Raw genomic sequence first — 18,045 nt, 5'->3', positions numbered from 1 at the left:
CATAACTAGAAATATGAAAATTACAAAAGGAAAAATCTTATTGGTAAAGGCAAACATACTGTAAAAGTAGTAGATAAGCCACTTATAAAGCTAGCAGGAAGGTTAAAAAAGAAAAGTTGTAGAATCATCTATACCCACAATAAGTAGTTAAGGGATACATAAACAAAAAGATGCAAAAAAATGAAGACAAAAACATTCAATTTGGGGGGTAGGGAGAAAAAACACAAAATTGTTAGAATGCACTAGGACTTAAGAGATCATCAACTTAAAATAATCATGGTACATACACACACACACACACATATATGTGTGTGTGTGTGTGTATATATATATAATAGAGAGAGAGGGAGGGAGAGACAGTGGGGAGAGAGGGTTAGGGAGGGAAGGGGGTTGTTATATATGAACTTCATGGTAACCACAAACCAAATGTATAATAGATAGATATACAAAAAAGAGAAAGGCACCCAAACATAACACTAAAGATAGCCATCAAGGGAATTTCCTGGCAGTCCAGGGGTTAGGACTTGGCACCTTCACTGCCATGGGCCCGGGTTCGATCCCTGGTCAGGGAAGTAAGATTGCACATGGCACACTGCACAGCCAAAAAAAAAAAAAGATAGCCATCAAATCACAAGGGAAGAGAGCAAACGGAAAAAAAAAGAACTTAAAAAAGAATGAGAAAACAATTAACAAAAGAGCAATAAGTACACACCTATCAATAATTACTTTAAATGTAAATGGACTAAATGCTCCAATCAAAAGACACAGCATGTATGCTGCCTTACAAGAGACTCACTTCAGAGCTAAGACACACACAGACTGAAAGTGAGAAGATGAAAACAGGTATTCCATGCAAAGGGAAATGGAAAGAAAGCTGGGGTAGCAATACTTACAGCAGACAACAGACTCTAAAACAAAGCCTGTAACAAGAGACAAAGAATAACAATAGACAATGATAAAGGGATCAATCTAACAAGAAGATATAACAATTGTCAATATATATGCACCCAACATAGGAGCACCTAAATACCTAAAGCAAATATTAACAAACATAACGGAAGAAACTGACAGAAACACAATAACACTAGGAAAATTTAACACCCCACTTACATCAATGGACAGATTATCCAGACAGAAAATCAATAAGGAAACAATGGCCTTAAATGACACATTCGATCACACGGACTTAAGAGATATATATAGAACGTTCTATCCAAAAGCAGAACACACATTCTTCAAGCACACATGGAACATTCTCCAAGATACATCATATGCTAGGCCACAAAACAAGTCTCAATAAAGTTAAGAAGAGTGAAATCATATCAAGTATCTTTTCTGATCACAACAGAGATTAGAAATCAATTACAAGAAAAAAACTGCAAAATAATTAAAAATGCAGATATGTTACTAAACAACAAATACATCACTAAAGAAATTAAACACGAAATCAAAAAATACCTGGAGACAAATGAAAACAAAATCACAATGATCCAAAATCCGTGAGATACAAGCAAAAGCAGTTCTAAGAGGGAAGTTTATAGCAATACAAGACTATCTCGGGAAACAAGAAATCTCAAATAAACCATCTAACCTTACACCAAAAGGAACTATGAAACGAACAAAACCCAAAGTTAGTAGAAGGAAAAAACAGAGTTCACAGCAGAAATAAATGAAATAGAGACTAAAAAAAATAGAAAAGATAAATGAAACTAAGAGTTGGATCTTTGAAAAAATAAAGAAAATTGCTAAACCTCTAGCCAGACTTATGAATAGAGAGAAAAATATATAAAATCTGAAATGAAAGAGAAGTTACAATGATACCACAGAAATACAAAAGATCATAAGTGATTACTATACATAATTTTATATCAATAAAATAGACAACCTAAAAGAAATGGATAAATTTCTAGAAACATACAACCTCCCAAGACTGAAACAGGAAGGAAAAAAGTATGAAAAAACTGCCCACCAATAATTAAATTGAATCACTAATCAAAAAACTCCCAACAAACAGAAGTCCACAACCAGGCAGCTTCACAGGTGAATTCTACAAAACACTTAAGGAAAAGTTAACACCTATCCTTCTCAAGCTAGTCAAAGAAAACTGAAGAGGAAGGAACACTTCTGAACTCATTCTACAAGGCCAACATCACCTAATACCAAAACCAGACAAAGATACCACAAAAAAGGAAAATATCACTTTAAGGGTCAATATCACTGATGAACACAGATGCAAAAATCCTCAACAAAATATAAGCAAACCAAATTCAACAATACATTAATAGAATCATATACCATGATCAGGTGGGATTTAACTCAGGGATGCAAGGCTGGTGAGATATCTGCCAATCAACCAATGTGATACACCATATGAAAAAAAAACTGAAGAATAAGAACCATACGATCATCTCAATAGATGAAGAAAAAGCTTTTGACAGGATTCAACATCCATCTATAAAAACTCAGCAAAATGGGTATAGAGGGAACATACCTCAACATAATAAAAGTCATATATGAACCTACAGCTAACAGCATACTCAACAGTGAAAAGCTGAAAGGATTTGCTTTATGATCAGGAACAAGACAAGGATGTCAAATATTGCCATTTTTATTCGACATAGTATTGGAAGTCAAATCAAAGCAACTGGTAGCTTTGCTAGCCAAAGCAATCATACAAGAAGAAGAAATAAAAGGAATCCAAGTTGGAAAGAAAGAAGTAAAACTGTCACAGTTTGCATATGACATGATACTAGAAATACCTGATATATAGAAAATTCTACAGACATCACCAAAAAGCTATTAAAACTAATAAATGAATTGAGTAAAGGTGCAGGATACAAAAATAGTATACGGAAATTTGTTGCATTTCTATACACTAACAATGAACTATCAGAGAAATTAAGAAAAAAATCTCATTTACAACTGTGGCAAAAAGAATAAAATACCTAGGAATAAATATGACTAAGGAGGTATCAATAAAAGACCTGTATTTAGAAAACTATGACAATGATGAAAGAAACTGAAGATGACACAAACAAATGGAAAGATATACTGTGCTCATGGATTGGAAGACTCAATATTGTAAAAATGACCATCCTCCCCAAGGGAATCTACAGATTCAATACAATCCCTATCAAAATACCAATGGCATTTTTCAAAGAACTAGAACAAATAATTCTAAAATTTGTATGGAAATATAAAAGGCCCGAAATAGCCAAAATGATCTTGAAAAAGAAGAACAAAGCTGGAGGTATCAAACACCCTGATTTCAAACTATACTACAAAGCCACAGTAATCAAAACAGTACGGTACTGGAACAAAAACGGACACATAGATCAAGTGAACAGAATAGAGAGCCCAGAAATACATCCACACTAATATGGGCAAATTAATCTAAGACAAAGGAGGCAAGAATATACAACAGGGAAAAGTCAGCCTCTTCAATAAAGGTTGTTGGGAAAACTCGACAGCCACATGCAAAAGAATCAAACTAGACTACTTTCTCATACCATATACAAAAATAAACTCAAAATGAATTGAAGACTTAAATGTAAGACCTCAAACCATAAAACTCCTAGAAGAAAACATATGTAGTATACTCTTTGAAATCTTAGCACTATTTTTTTAGATACCTCTCCTCAGGCAAGGAAAATAGAAGCAAAAATAAACATGTGGAACTATATCAAACTAAAAAACTTGCACAGCAAAGGAAACTATCCACAAAACAATAAGGCAGTCTAGTGAATGGGAGAAGATATTTGCAAACATTATACTTTATAAGGAATTAATATCCAAAATATACAAAGAACTCATACAACTCAACATCAAAAAAAAAAAACCCATTAAAAAATGGGTTGAGACTCTTAACAGACATTTTCCCAAAGAATACCTACAGATGGCCAACAGACACGTGAAAAGATACCCAACTTCACTAATCATCAGGGAGATGCAAATCAAAACCACAGAGATATCACCTCACTCCTGTCAGAATGGCTATTATCAAAAAGACAACCAAAAAAAGGTGTTGGAGAGGATGCAGTGAAAAGGGAATCTTCGTGCACTCTCAGTGGAAATGTAAGTTGCTGCAGATACTCTGGAAAATGGTATGAAGGTTCCTCAAATAATTAAAAATAGAACTACCACATAATCCAGCAATTCCACTTCCGGGCATTTGTCTGAAAAAACCAAAAACGCTAATTCAAAAAGATATGTGCACCCCAATGCAGCATTATTTAAAACAGCCAAGACATGGAAGCACCCAAATTGTCCATCAATAGATGAACGGATAAAGAAGACTTGGTATATATATACAACGGACTATTACTCAGTCATAAAAAAAGAATGAGGTGATTCCTTGGTGGTCCAGTGGTTAGGGCTTGGCGCTTTCACTGCCGGGGCCCGGGTTCAATCTCTGGTTGGGGAAGATTTTGCAAGCCACATGGCACAGCGAAAAAAAAAAAAGAGAGAGAGAGAGAATGAAATCTGCTATTTGCAATAACATGGACAATACACTAAGTGAAGAAAGTCAGAGAAGGACAAATACTGTATGACTTCACCTACACATGGAATATATAAAAGAAAACAAATGAAGAAATGTAACAAAAGAGAAACAGACTCATAGATACAGGGAACAAACTGGTGGTTGCTAGAGGGGTGGGGGTGGGGGATGAGTAAAATAGGTTAGGGAGACTAAGAGGTACAAACTTCCAGTTACAAAACAAATAAGTCATGAGGATGTAACGTACAACATAGGGAATACAGTCAATAGCACTGTAATAACTTTATATGGTGACAGATTGTAACTAGACTTATAATGGTGACCATTTTGTAATGTATAAAAAAATCGAATCTTTATATTGCACACCTGAAACTAATATAATATTGTAAGTCAACTATACTTCGATAAAAAAATAAAGTATAAATAAATAATTCGAAAAATAGTGATTCACATAACTTGCTCTTTTCTATTTCCATTCCATAGCAAGCAGGCTTTCTATGTATGATTCCCTTCTATGAGAAAATGAGCTTGTCATGAAGACTATATTACAATTTCTATGACAGTTTACCATATCTCTCATTGTAAGTGAACAAATTCATGTTCTCATTTCACCCATTAATACTAAATTTAATTTTATTTTGCCTCTAATATATTGATCCAGTCTCCTTAAATGACAAAATTCGTATCCTGGGCCTGTAAGACTCAAAGGCCACAACTTTGCCTGTGGTAAATCAATGGGATAATCATGCTTAATAGAAATTTGTGGGCAAGACTCTTCTTCTACCTCAGGAAACTTTTCTATTTCAAACTTTCTGTAAGAAATGACATGGCTTTTAGCAGCTGTAAGAGAAACAAGAAATTAACTATTATGACAGCACTACAGCATCGCTAGTGAGTTAAAGAAGAAAAGTCACTCCAAACATATTTTCAAGCCCAAGTATGGTCAACTGGCATAATATAATACCTCTCTGGGCACTAGCCAGAAATTAATGATTTCTCCAGGACATGATATCACATTACTATGCTGTTTAGAAAACATATAAACGCATCTTAGAAAACTAAATTTCATAAATCAAATTACATTAAATAGTAACCGTACAATGAGACTACTTCACAACCATCATTACTCTGTGACTTTTGCCAAGAAAAAAACCACAATTAGTCCATTTGGCCCTCCCCCAAAATGGAGTTGCCAATTCCTTTAGAGGGACCACATTAACAAGATGGAGGCTCCGAGGGTCCTAGCACTGCAGTCCGCTGCCCACCACAGGACTACAGTGCGTTCTGGCACCTCAGGAAAGTGGAGGAGAATCTACTGACCCGGAAGTGAAGAAAGACAGCTCTCACTGCCACCAAATAACGTCCAGTGCAGACACCTTTCTGGACAATGAAAGGCATGGTAGGTGAGTTTCAGAGCAATCAACAACCCCTCCTATTCTTTTTTTTTTTTTTTTTTTGCGGTACGCGGGCCTCTCACCGTTGCGGCCTCTCCCGTTGCGGAGCACAGGCTCCAGACGCGCAGGCCCAGCGGCCATGGCTCACGGGCCCAGCCGCTCCGCGGCATGTGGGATCTTCCCGGACCGGGGCACGAACCCGTGTCCCCTGCATCGGCGGGCGGACTCAACCACTGCGCCACCAGGGAAGCCCCAACCCCTCCTATTCTGCAGAGTCTACACTTGACTAGTATCGGAAGCCAGACGAAGTGAAAGGGAAGACACGGCAAGATAGATAATTTCAGCGTCTTAAAGCATATGTAACTGGGGTACTTACTTCCTAGTCAGGAGACTTCTCAGCTGAATAACAACTCTAGAAGATTTTTAAACCAAAGGAAATAAAAGGTAACAACAAAATGTACTATAGGCTTACACATCCAAAATAGTCGTAACATGTAACTGAAGAAGCACACGGATTCTGTTCTAATTTCATTACTGTAATAAACCCAAATTATCAATAAATATTTGTCCTTTCCATGCTTCAGCTTCCAAAGTCAGAGGGAAATCACGTAACAACTTGACAGTATCTTAAAGTCTCTAACAATTACATCAATTTAATCCCTGTAATACATATGTGATACTGAAGATATTCAAAGTATAAAATTAGAGATTTTTTTGATATTTAAGATTTCCAAGAGTCTTGTGATATAACAAACAAAGCAATGGATTCAGAAGAGAACAGTTATGTGACCAAAAGCAAACCACCCGACTTCCCTGGGTCTTAGTTTCTTCATCTAAAAACACTAAAGATTTAAATATAATACTATCTTAAGGGCCCTACGAATTCTAAGTCTGTGACTCAAGGAGAAAAAAATTTAAAAGTAGGTCAGAAAGTAGGAAACTTCAACAATTTTAAATTGCACTATTAGCCACAAAGAGTAGGAATGACAGAGGGATGGCCAAAGCCTTTCCTTCAGAAAAATCAAAAGATGCTCCAGGGTTTCCCTGGTGGCGCAGTGGTTGAGAGTCCGCCTGCCGATGCAGGGGACACGGGTTCGTGCCCCGGTCCAGGAGGATCCCTCGTGCCGCGGAGCAGCTGGGCCCGTGAGCCATGGCCGCTGAGCCTACGCTTCCGGAGCCTGTGCTCCGCAACGGGAGAGGCCACAACAGTGACGGGCTCGCGTACCGCCAGAAAAAAAAAAAAAATGATGCCCCAAATCTTTAGCCTAAATCTTTAAAAAGTCAAAAAATAAACTGCAACTTACAATTTAAGATACCAGACTGAACGTACATATTTACCTCTGCTTCTTCCCTAAACCCAGCTAACACAACTTGAAGGGATCAGAAAGGCAGAAGAGGAGAGCCAGCAATGGCAATAAAATTCTGGAAGCTGACAAACACAAGAGCAAGCAGCAACTGACTCAGGAAACTAGAGAAAGTTGTGTCCTCAGCCACGAGTGGGGAGGAAGTCACTTCCACTACAGACCAGCTCAATAACTGGTGGAGACTCTGTAAGAAGCTGTCAGTCAGACACACAGCTCCTCCATCCCCTCTCCCAGTCAGGTGACCACCCCTCCCATCTTGGCAGCAGGCGAGAGATGTCTCCAGATTAGGAACACCCATCACAGCTGAGAATGGAAATACCGTCTGGGAGACTGAATGAAAGCTGACATAATGAACGGTGAGACTGTTCCGACCATGATGGTGCACCTGTACCAGACCACCCTGCCTCCAAAAACAATCACGAACCCTGAGTAAAATATATAAAAGAACAGAAAGAAATTCACTGAGAGGTGGGAATATGCTAGTGAGTCCCACATTACCCCAGCCTTTTCCCTGAAGACATTTTCCAAACTGTGGCACAGCAGAATGGAGCTTGAGTAGAAAGCAGCAGCCTTATGGGCTGAGGACAGACAGGTCAGAGTTTAGGGCCGCCAAAATCCTGGGGAGGAGGAGAAGGAACAGGAGGCCAAAAATGTGCACATAAATTCCTCTCCTGTCAGTCAGCCCATTCCTAAGTTGTGCAGATACAGGGCAAGACTAAATCAGACTAGTCCTAAGGACAGAAACAGACTCACGAAAGACTCAAATACGGAGCTATCAGCAGGGGACTTCAAATAACCTTGATTAATAAGTTCAAGAAAGTAAGAGGAAACGATGGACAAAAGTGATTTTTTAAAAGATAGAGAATTTCAACAAAGAACTGAAATTTATTTTTAAAAACTAAATGAACTTCTAGAACTAATATAGTAAATATCTGGAATTAAGAACTCATTGCATGGGTTTTACAGCAGGCAGCATACAGTAGGATTAGTACTCTGGAAAATAAACCAGCAGAATATATTCAACAAAAGAACAGAGAGAAAAAATGAAGAAAAATCAAAAAGACATACCCGGAAGGAAGGAAGAAAAGGAAAGGAAGTTTCAATATTCGAAAGATTTTAATTCTTAATCTCTAAATGTAATGCTTCCCTAGTAAAAACACAAATTCTGGGGGTGAGGGTAATCAGACGAGCTGATTTTTAAAGTTATGTGAAAAAAAGAAGAAAGAATAGCCAGAGACACTGAAAAAAAGAGCAATGAAAGAAGAGTTGTTCTACTTGATAGCAAGACACATTATAAAGCCGTAATAATTATGAACTAGACAGGTAAATCATAGAAAGTCCAGAAATATACAAAAAAATTTTTTTTTTAATTTGGTGAATGACCATGGTGACATTTTAAATCAGTAAGGAAAAGATGGATTTTGAAATAGTTTTTAGACAACTAGGTAGCCATATAGAAAAAAAAAATAAATCCATTTTCTTCGCTTTACACCAACACAAATTTCAGCCGATAAAATACGTAAATGTCCATCAAATTTTTCTACATGGCATCACTCTTTTCAAGTATGTCAACTACGCGCCAGAAAAAATATCTTAGCCTCTAGTCAAGTTAGACATCTTTCCTCACTTTTTACTAAGAACACCTTTAAGCCACAAATAAATGTTTGACATAATAAAATTTTGTGCACCGAATGAGAAAAATGTCAGAGTATATGAATGAAAAGCTGTATCCCCACCAATCTGGAACATTAAGCCTCTTCAGCTGCTTCAGCTATTTGATGCACAAGCAAGTTGTCCTGAAGGGAAACACTGGTAAAGAAGTGTCAACAGATTTCAGGAAGCCCTCAGGGTACTGTCTGCAACCAGGATCTACACATATAGTTCTCCCCAAATCATGAATACCATTTTGGGTTATGGGAGAGGCTCAGTTTAACTCCTCAATGAGGAAAGGCCCTGTCTTATTTCGCATAATTCAAAAAAGGAGAAAACAAAAGCGGGATTCCTAATAGACTTCTTTCAAAATATTTGTTGTTCTTCTCTGTAAGTCTATTCCTCTCTGTAAGACTATTAAGACAACAATTAACAGCTTCCCTAGTTAAAGTACCAACATGTAAATAGAGTTTACATTCATGAAATGGATATATTCAAGTCCAAGGGATTAGACAGAGAAAAATTTACTTCGAGTACAATGTCAATGCATTATTAAAATGACCTCAAAATAACTCCTGTGGCCAAGTTCCATAACCTTTACTAAACTCCCAGTGGTGACTCTTAACGTGCAAAAACCTGTTTTCACACAAAAGAGGCTCCTTACCTCTCACCAAAAACAAGCGGGCAACGTTAAAACAGATCTGCGGATGCTCTAATTTCAGACAAATCTAAAGCAGAAACAAACAACTACTTCTCTACATATCTGGCTTCCCTCCATCATCTCTGCAATACTGCTGCATCATAAGAAAAGGCCATTATTAGCATATACTGGATATTACTTTTGATCCTTCATAATTACTTTTGTAACTTACCCTGGCTATACAAAAATTTCTGCTTCTTGGGGGGCGGATCTTACATTAGAGAACAAAAATCAGGCCTGCATAAAAAAAAGAGTTGTGATGAACTCTACAAGTCTTAGAACTTTCAATGCCTTCCATAAAGAAATTGTTGAATCAAACTATGGAAACTGAAATATAAGATTATTTGCCAGACAGCTAACTGCTACTCATTTTCTTGTTAAAAGGTATACGTAAAGATCGCAGACAAGATATAAGCAACGTAAATGACTTCTTACCCATACCAACGCTTCTATTCTTATTTTAATTCCATGATCACTACCGCCTTTTAAATAATGTCCAAAGGGTGCTCAGTAACACACACGGTTCCTTAGAGAACTCCCATCTTGACGAGGTGCGGCTACTGGTGCTATTTTCCGCGCACTTCAGGGAGGACCCCGCAGCCTCTACATCGGAAGTCGAGGCAAGCTCTCCCGTTTCCCGAGCGACCCCACCATCGCGCACGTCACGCCGCCCCGAGCGCAGCTCACCTCAGGACCCAGGCCGTGGGCGGGCACCGTCCGGGGGTCGCCGCCTTCCCGCGGGGCTCAGCGAGCCCGAGGCACCCCCCCGCGGTCCGGAAAGGGCATTGGGCCGCAGCCCGCGCCACCCCGGCCAACGCCCCGGGACACGCGTCTGCGCCGCCGGACGAAACAAACCGTTTTCTGAGCCCCTTGCAACGGCGGCGGCGGCGTGGGGTGTTCCCCGGGCGCCGCCCCCCAACTTCTCAGAGGCGGCTGCTGGCGGCCTCGCGGGCCGGGCGCATTGGGGCTGCGGGCTCCCTGCCGGTTCGTCCCCCAGCCTCGCCACACGGGCACTGGCTACCCGGCAACGCGGAGATGCGCTCCGGATTCAGGCTCAGGACTCCACAAGCGGCGCCCCAAATCCCGGAGCCAAAGCAGAGGGTGGGGCGTCCCTGGCGCGGGCGTGTGACGTCAGCGCGCCGAAGCCGGCGCGGAGCGGGGGTGGCCGGGAAGGGCGGGCGGGGGCGGGGGCGGGGGCGGGCTCTCTAGGTGCTGGAAGAGAGGACAGCCAGAACCGGCTGAAGCTGGTGTGGAGTAAAGCCTGTGATAAATTCGTCCCGCACATACCGCACAGAAAAAGGGATTTTTTTTTTTTTAAACTTGAGGGCCATTTCTTAGGGATACCATATTTTTAAACTAAATTTGCTGTAAAAAGCAAGACAAGTGAAATAAGTCAAATACTGTATGATATCACTTACATGTGGAATCTAAAAATAATATAAACTAGTGAATGTAACAAAAAATCAGCTATAATCCAACAAATTTTTTTTCTTCCTTTATAAATTTATTTACTATTTTCGGCTGTGTTGGGTCTTCATTGCTGTGCGCGGGCTTTCCCTAGTTGCGGCGAGCAGGAGCTACTCTTCACTGCAGTGTGCGGGCTTCTCATTGTGGTGACCCCTCTCGTTGTGGTGCGTGGGCCTCCGCAGTTGTGACACACGGGCTCAGTAGTTGTGGCTCGCAGGCTCAGTAGTTGTGGCTCATGGGCTCTAGAGCACAGGCTCAGTAGTTGTGGCTCACGAGCTCAGTAGTTGTGGCTCGCAGGCTCTAGAGCATAGGCTCAGTAGTTGTGGCGCACGGGCTTAGTTGCTCCGCAGCATGTGGGATCTTCCAGCACCAGGGCTCAAACCCATGTCCCCTGCATTGGCAAGTGGATCCTCAACCACTGCCCACCAGGGAAGCCCTCTAATAAATATTTTAAAAAACAAAATAAACAAAAAACAGCAAAAAGGAAACAGACTCACAGATATAGAAAGCAAACTAGTAGTTACCAGTGGGGAGAGGGAAGGAGGGAGGGGCACGATGGGGGTATGGGATTGAGGTACAACTACTATGTATAAAATAAATGATAAAGGATATATTGTACAAAACAGGGAAATATAGCCATTATTTTGTAATAACTATAAATGAAGTATAACCTGTAAAAATATTGAATCACTGTGTTGTACACCTGAAACTTATGTAATATTGTACATTGACTGCACCTCAATATATAAATAAATAAACAGAACGTTTTTAAAAAGGAAGCCTATTCCTAGTATATTCTGGATGATTAAAGCAAGAAAGTATTTTTAAGTCTTGAAATTTATTTTTAGCATAACTTGGTTTAAAGAGAAAAAAACAAAAACAAAACAAATGAACAATGTGGTTCTACTCCTTTACATCTAACGGGTGTACGCATTACTCGCTGGTATATTGAAAGGGTTAGTGGTCTAAGTACCTTTCTTCATTGCAGGACTTTCAAAGATAGAGACAGACTTTGTGTAATAAGGGATCAGGTGCGGTGTAGTCCTTCAGCTAAATTGCCTTCCCTAGAGTAAAGCCGAGATACTGGAGAATCCAAACTTGAAGCTGAAGGAGGACAGTGGTCTAGCCACCTTAGTTACTCCCCAGGTCGTAGTACCTGTTTGTATGCGTTGTGTGTAGCGTGGCAGAGACACCACAGATTCTGCGAGACCTCAGATGTAAATGATTCAGACCTTGGCTTCAAAGAAATCTGCTTCCTTCCCCCTCATGCCCTCCCAAACACACCAGCGCCTGAAACCTCTCTGGGTTCTCCTGCCAGTCTGGTTTAGTCCTGCTTATTAAGTCCTGCTTCGTACTTTATTGCTAGCGTGGAAATTGAACGTTTTTGGCTTCTTTGCCACAAGATGGCGCTGCAAGTCATCCAACCTGGCAAGCTGGGGCAGTCTGCTTTGGTATATCTCCTCTCTTCAATCTCCAAGCAAAAGACTTGTTTCCCTCATTTCCCGACTCCTAGGCTAACCTCCTGTGACCCCTCCCACCCCCAGTCAGTAGGAATTTTGGTGTCTGAATGCACAATAACGCCAGTTCTACCCACATCCCTTTGTACAGCAAAGCAACATGAAAACATCGCCAATTGCTAATCTAAGTAAACTCTTTTTTGCTGCTTTCATGAAGAATGATTAGTCAGATCCTTCTTTAGGCTACTGCCATAAACTGTTGGTGGGAACATAAACTGCTATAGCCTTTTAGAAGGCATGCCAGCTATATGCATATCCTTGACAGCAAGTTCACTTCTAATACAAGAGGGCAAATATATATATGTATACGAGGTAACCATCATTGTTTATAATCAGAAAAACTAAAAACAATGTAAATGTCTAACAATAAGGAATTGACTGAATACATTCCAATATATCCAAACGATGGAGTATTCTGGAAACACTGAAAAGGGTGATTGGGATCTATTTGTACTGACACAGAAAGTTGCCTCTGACATACTGTTGAGTAAATAATGCAGTTTACTCTTTACTGTAACAGAGCAAAGGGCCAGTGCCCAAGGTGTAGAAAGCCAAACTGCCACAGCAACAGCAGGAGTTTGCAGCAAAGTAAGGGTTTATTGCAGGGATCCAAGCAAGGGGGTGGGAGACAATCCTCAGATCCACTCCCTCTTGGTCTTTGAGTTGTGTGTGTGTGTGGGGGGGGGGGGGTTTGTTTGTTTGTTTGTTTTAAAGGGGAAAAACAGAGAAGCTGGGGTTAATCATTGTCTTGTCACATTTCTTAATCGAAAATCAGGAGTCAGGATGTCTCTGGATTATGGTTCTCCGGCCAGGTGTTCCATGGCTGGGGGGTCTGTGAGTTCATCTTGCCCTGGAGAAGCAGCCCGCATTTGTATGTTAATGATATCTATAATAGCAATTTTAGTACTTTAACAATGTTATCAACAACAATTTTAGTCATCTGATTCTGGTTGATGAGTGTTCAGTGAGCATAGGATTGAGGTCAGAGGGGACAAGAAAAGGAATAAAATTTTGGATGGAGAGATGAATCATAAACTCGGTAAGGGAACTTGGTTTTAGGGGAACCCAGTTTCATAACCTGAGTTAAAAGGATTACCTGATTATTTCTCTTTCTAGTTTATATACTTCGGTAATATTCTTTTCTTTTTACAACAAGAGTGTGTTTAGGTTCCTTTGATTCTTTTTATTTAAATATTTTATTGGATTTTTCTTTCAAACAACAAAAAAATCTGTTCCTTGCAAAAACCCAATAACACAAACATGCATACGTAAGGCCCGTATGCAGTCTGTTTCCAGAACTCACCCTGTGCTCACTCCCCCGGGAAGCCACTGTTAACAGTTTCACGTATATAATCTACATTTTTCTCTAAGCTCATAAAAACATACATGAGCTTGTATTCATATATATTAGTTTTAATCTTTTAAAATGAGATTATAGTATATACACTATTTTGCCACCTGAATTTTTTTAATAGTAAATCATGAACATTTCTGCAGAGATCAATTAATACTCCATGAGATAAATGTACTGAAATCTATTTCATTAGATCCCACTCAACAGACATAGAGATGGTCTCTACTGGTATTATTATTTCTGAAGGATAGATTCTGAAAAGAGGGTTTGCTGGGTCAAAAAGCATGCTTTTTTTTTTTTTTCTTTTTTCACTTTAATAGGTACTCCTGTGCTTTGGTTATATATTTCTGTGTAACAAACCACCCTAAAACAACAACGATTTATTATTTCTCACACTTCTGAGGCCAGGAAGTCAAGCCGGGGTCTGCTGCGAGGTGCTTTTGCTCCCTGTGGCCCCGGCTAGAGTTGCTCATATGTTTTATGGCATCTTTGACCATACAGAAATTTGTCAATTTGTTTGTGGTCAAATCTATTGGTCTTTTTCTTTGTCACTTAGGTTCCTCATCTTGCCAAGCAAATGTTCCTTCACCCCAGAATTATCGAAATAATCTCAGTGTTCTTGGGTTTTGTCTAATGAATTTAATGCACTTGAAATTTATTTTTATATATAAGTAACATAGGGAGAATAACTTGGTTTTCTTTGGGAGGAAAGCTAGTTATGCCAGAATCATTTGTTAAATGTGATTTCCTTTTCCACTGATTTGAAATGTAAACTTTATCATACACTACATTTACTATTTATACCAGAGTCTATTTATGGATTTCTCTTCCATTTACCTATTAGTTTCTTACTCAATGTGTCCATTTTAAAAAGAATAAGTTTGCTTTGGGACTTCCCTGGTGGCCCAGTGGCTAAGACTCCACCCTCCCAATGCAGGGGGCCCCAGTTTGATCCCTGGTCAGGGAACTAGATCCCACATGCCACAACTAAGAGTTCACAGGCTGCAACTAAAAGATCCCACGTGTTGCAACTAAAGATCCTGCACAGGGCAATGAAGATCCCGTGTGCCACAACTAAGATCCAGTGCAGCTAAATAAATAAATATGTGTGTGTGTGTGTGTGTGTGTGTGTGTGTGTGTGTATATATATATTTTTTTTTTAAAGAATAAGTTTGTTTTAGTAATCAAGAAATTCTGTAAACAATGTTACTGAACCAAACTTGGGTCCACTCTCCCTCGCTCAGTAAAGCCAATCTACTGACAGCAGGTTGTGAGGAAGGAAAGTGCAGGGTTCATTACAAGGCACCAAGCAAGGAGAATGGGCAGCTCATGCTCAAAACACCCGAATTCCCTGATGACTTCCACGGAAGGGTTTTGAAAGGCTGGGCAAGGAGAGGGTCACAAAGTGCATGATCAGCTTGTGTACAATTCTCTGATTTGTTGATGGTGAGCTGACAGGGTGATATTCCAGGAAACTCAATTACCAGTTTTCTGGCTCCAAGCAGTCTGGAGTCTACGTGCTGGTGGTCAGCATGCAGTTAACTTCTTCCACCTGGTGGGGGCTTCAGTAACTGCAAAACAACTCAAGGATATGGCTCAGGATATTATCTACAGCCCTTGAGGAGGAAATAAATGTCCTTGACTTTGTTTTACGGCTACACTCTTATTATTCCATCTTGCTTGATAATTTTCCTTTGTTTATGTATTTTCTCAATTCTCTGATTAAATTTGCTCTTTGGAACCTGGAGAAGGCCTAAGAGGCTAAAGCTTTTCTAAAAACAACAGGCAGGGGGCATGGTGGGGAGGGAGGGGTCTGTCCCCAGGGAAGACCCCACAGGACCCTGCTCAACAATATTTCCATTTGAAAAAAAAAGAAATGCCAACACTAAAATAATTTTTTCTTTCAGGCCTCACTGCATGGCTTGTGAGATCTTAGTTCCCCGACCAGGCACTGAACCGGGGCCACAGCAAGTGGACACGCCAAGCGAGTCCTATCCTCTGGACTGCCAGGGAATTCCTAAAGTAATTTAAAAAATTATGATAATTAAACAGACTTCTATCCTAAATATGGTTATAAAATTATACTTGTGGACCTCTTTTCTGGTAGGAAAAAAAAAGAAAATTCCTTAAACCTTTATTCATAACAGTGTATAACATGGCAAGCAGAAAGGGACTATTACTAAAGTGCTCTTCTACTGAGGTTTTTCAGAAATATACCTTGTCATTCATTCACAGTAAATTGAGTGCCATGCTGGGTGATGGGGACAGACATATTCAGGGCTGGGTATTGTGGTTTGTTCTCTCCAGAAAGCAGGCAGCAATGAGACAAACTGGAGGATAACAAATTAGAGCAGGTGGTTGGCGGTCCACTTTACACTGAGGGTTTTCCCTTTGTGAAGTTAGGAAAAGGCCATGTGTTTGTGTAGCTTTATGTAAGTGATAAAACTATCCTGACACAGAAGTCATCTTTTGTGATTGTGGAAGAGAAAGACCTAAAACCTTCAAGAGGAGGAAACGCATTCTCTAAAATCCAGACCTCTTGAAAACATGTAATATTCAAATGCAAGAGGAAAACAACTCAGTGTCTGTGCACGCCATCTTTTTATATTCTAAGAGGAGAGCTTTTAGTTTTAAGCCACACTCCTGAAAGCCTACTCTGGCCTTATGCTAGATGTACAGTTTAAACTAATCATTAGCTGCAGGGAGCTTGGATGGAAACTGCAGCAGCCTGGCGCATTTCTGGATCTTAATCTGGTAGGTCTAGCTTGATATGCAAAGATAAAACATTATCTAGTCAGGTCTTAAATTTCAGGCTTTCTGGGCTGGGTCACCACAAGAGCTCATATGAGAAGGAGGAGCTCTGTCTGAGGAGGAAGATCACAATTTATTTCCAGGAAGAATAAAGCAAAAACACTGAGCCCTGAGCTGGGTAGAGCCTGAGACAGGAGTCTCACCATGAGACTGAACTGGGGACGGGCTTGGATGAATAGCTCAGAGTGTATCAAATTCCAGGGAGGCTTAGATAGGGGATCTATATTTAGAAGAGAATCATGAAACTGGAAGCTTGTCAGCCTTGTCAAAGTCCTCAAAATGTAATCAAGGAGGTCCCAGCCTGTCTGACCAAGACTGACTATCTTGAGGGAATCTTCACATGGTGGAGCCATTACTGAGATGAACCTTTGCAGGAAACATGAACGCCACCACAAGTTACTGCACTCTGTGGGAGCCCGGTTCATTCACTTTGTGCCCCTGGAGTGGAATCCAAGTGGAAAGATCGGCATGATGGTGGAGGTCTATGGATACTCCTATACCACCAGAGACCTCTTGGCCCCAGGTATTATCAATCAGGGAGAGCTCTCCCAGAGATCTCCGTCTCAATGCTAAGACGCAGCTCCACTCAACGACCAACAAGATCAAGTGCTGGATACCCCATGCCAAACAACTAGCAAGACAGGAAACAACACCACCCATTAGCAGAGAGGCTGCCTAAAATCATAATAAGTTCACAGACACTACAAAACACACCACCGCATGTGGTCCTGCCCACCAAAAAGACAAGATCCAGCCTCATCCACCAGAACACAGGCACAAGTCCCCTCTACCAGAAAGCCTACACAACCCACTGAACCAACCTTACCCACTGGGGGCACACACCAAAAACAAAGGAAACTACGAACCTGCAGCCTGTGAAAAGGAGACCCCAAACACAGCAAGTTAAGCAAAATGAGAAGACAGAGAAATATGCAACAGATGAAGGAGCAAAGTAAAAACCCACCAGACCAAACAAATGAAGAGGAAATAGGCAGTCTACCTGAAAAAGAATTCAGAGTAATGACAGCAAAGAGGACCCAAAATCTTGGAAATAGAATGGAGAAAATACAAGAAACATTTAACAACGATCTAGAAGAACGAAGAGCAAACAAACAAAGATGAACAACACAATAAATGAAATGAAAAATCCTCTAGAAGGAATCAATAGCAGAGTAAATGAGGCAGAAGAACCAATAAGTGACCTGGAAGATAAAATAGTGGAAATAACTACCACAGGGCAGAATAAAGAAAAAAGAATGAAAAGAATTGAGGACAGTCTCAGAGACCTCT

The 18,045-nt window shown here is 40.2% G+C and overlaps 1 protein-coding gene across 1 annotated transcript in view; it reads right to left on the bottom strand.

Moving 5' to 3' along the window:
• Positions 1–10,723, bottom strand: part of NEK1 (NIMA related kinase 1) — a 205,564-nt gene extending 194,841 nt beyond the window's left edge. Inside the window, exon 1 of the mRNA XM_028494271.1 lies at positions 10,294–10,723. The gene's annotated coding sequence lies outside the window, so the exon portion shown is untranslated. The remainder of the gene's footprint in view (positions 1–10,293) is intronic.
• Between the last annotated feature and the right edge of the window lie 7,322 nt (positions 10,724–18,045).

This window comes from Physeter macrocephalus, chromosome 9 (genome assembly GCF_002837175.3).
Source record: "Physeter macrocephalus isolate SW-GA chromosome 9, ASM283717v5, whole genome shotgun sequence".
In the NCBI taxonomy this organism is placed as follows: domain Eukaryota; kingdom Metazoa; phylum Chordata; class Mammalia; order Artiodactyla; family Physeteridae; genus Physeter; species Physeter macrocephalus.
This window is presented reverse-complemented; position numbering and strand designations above follow the sequence as displayed.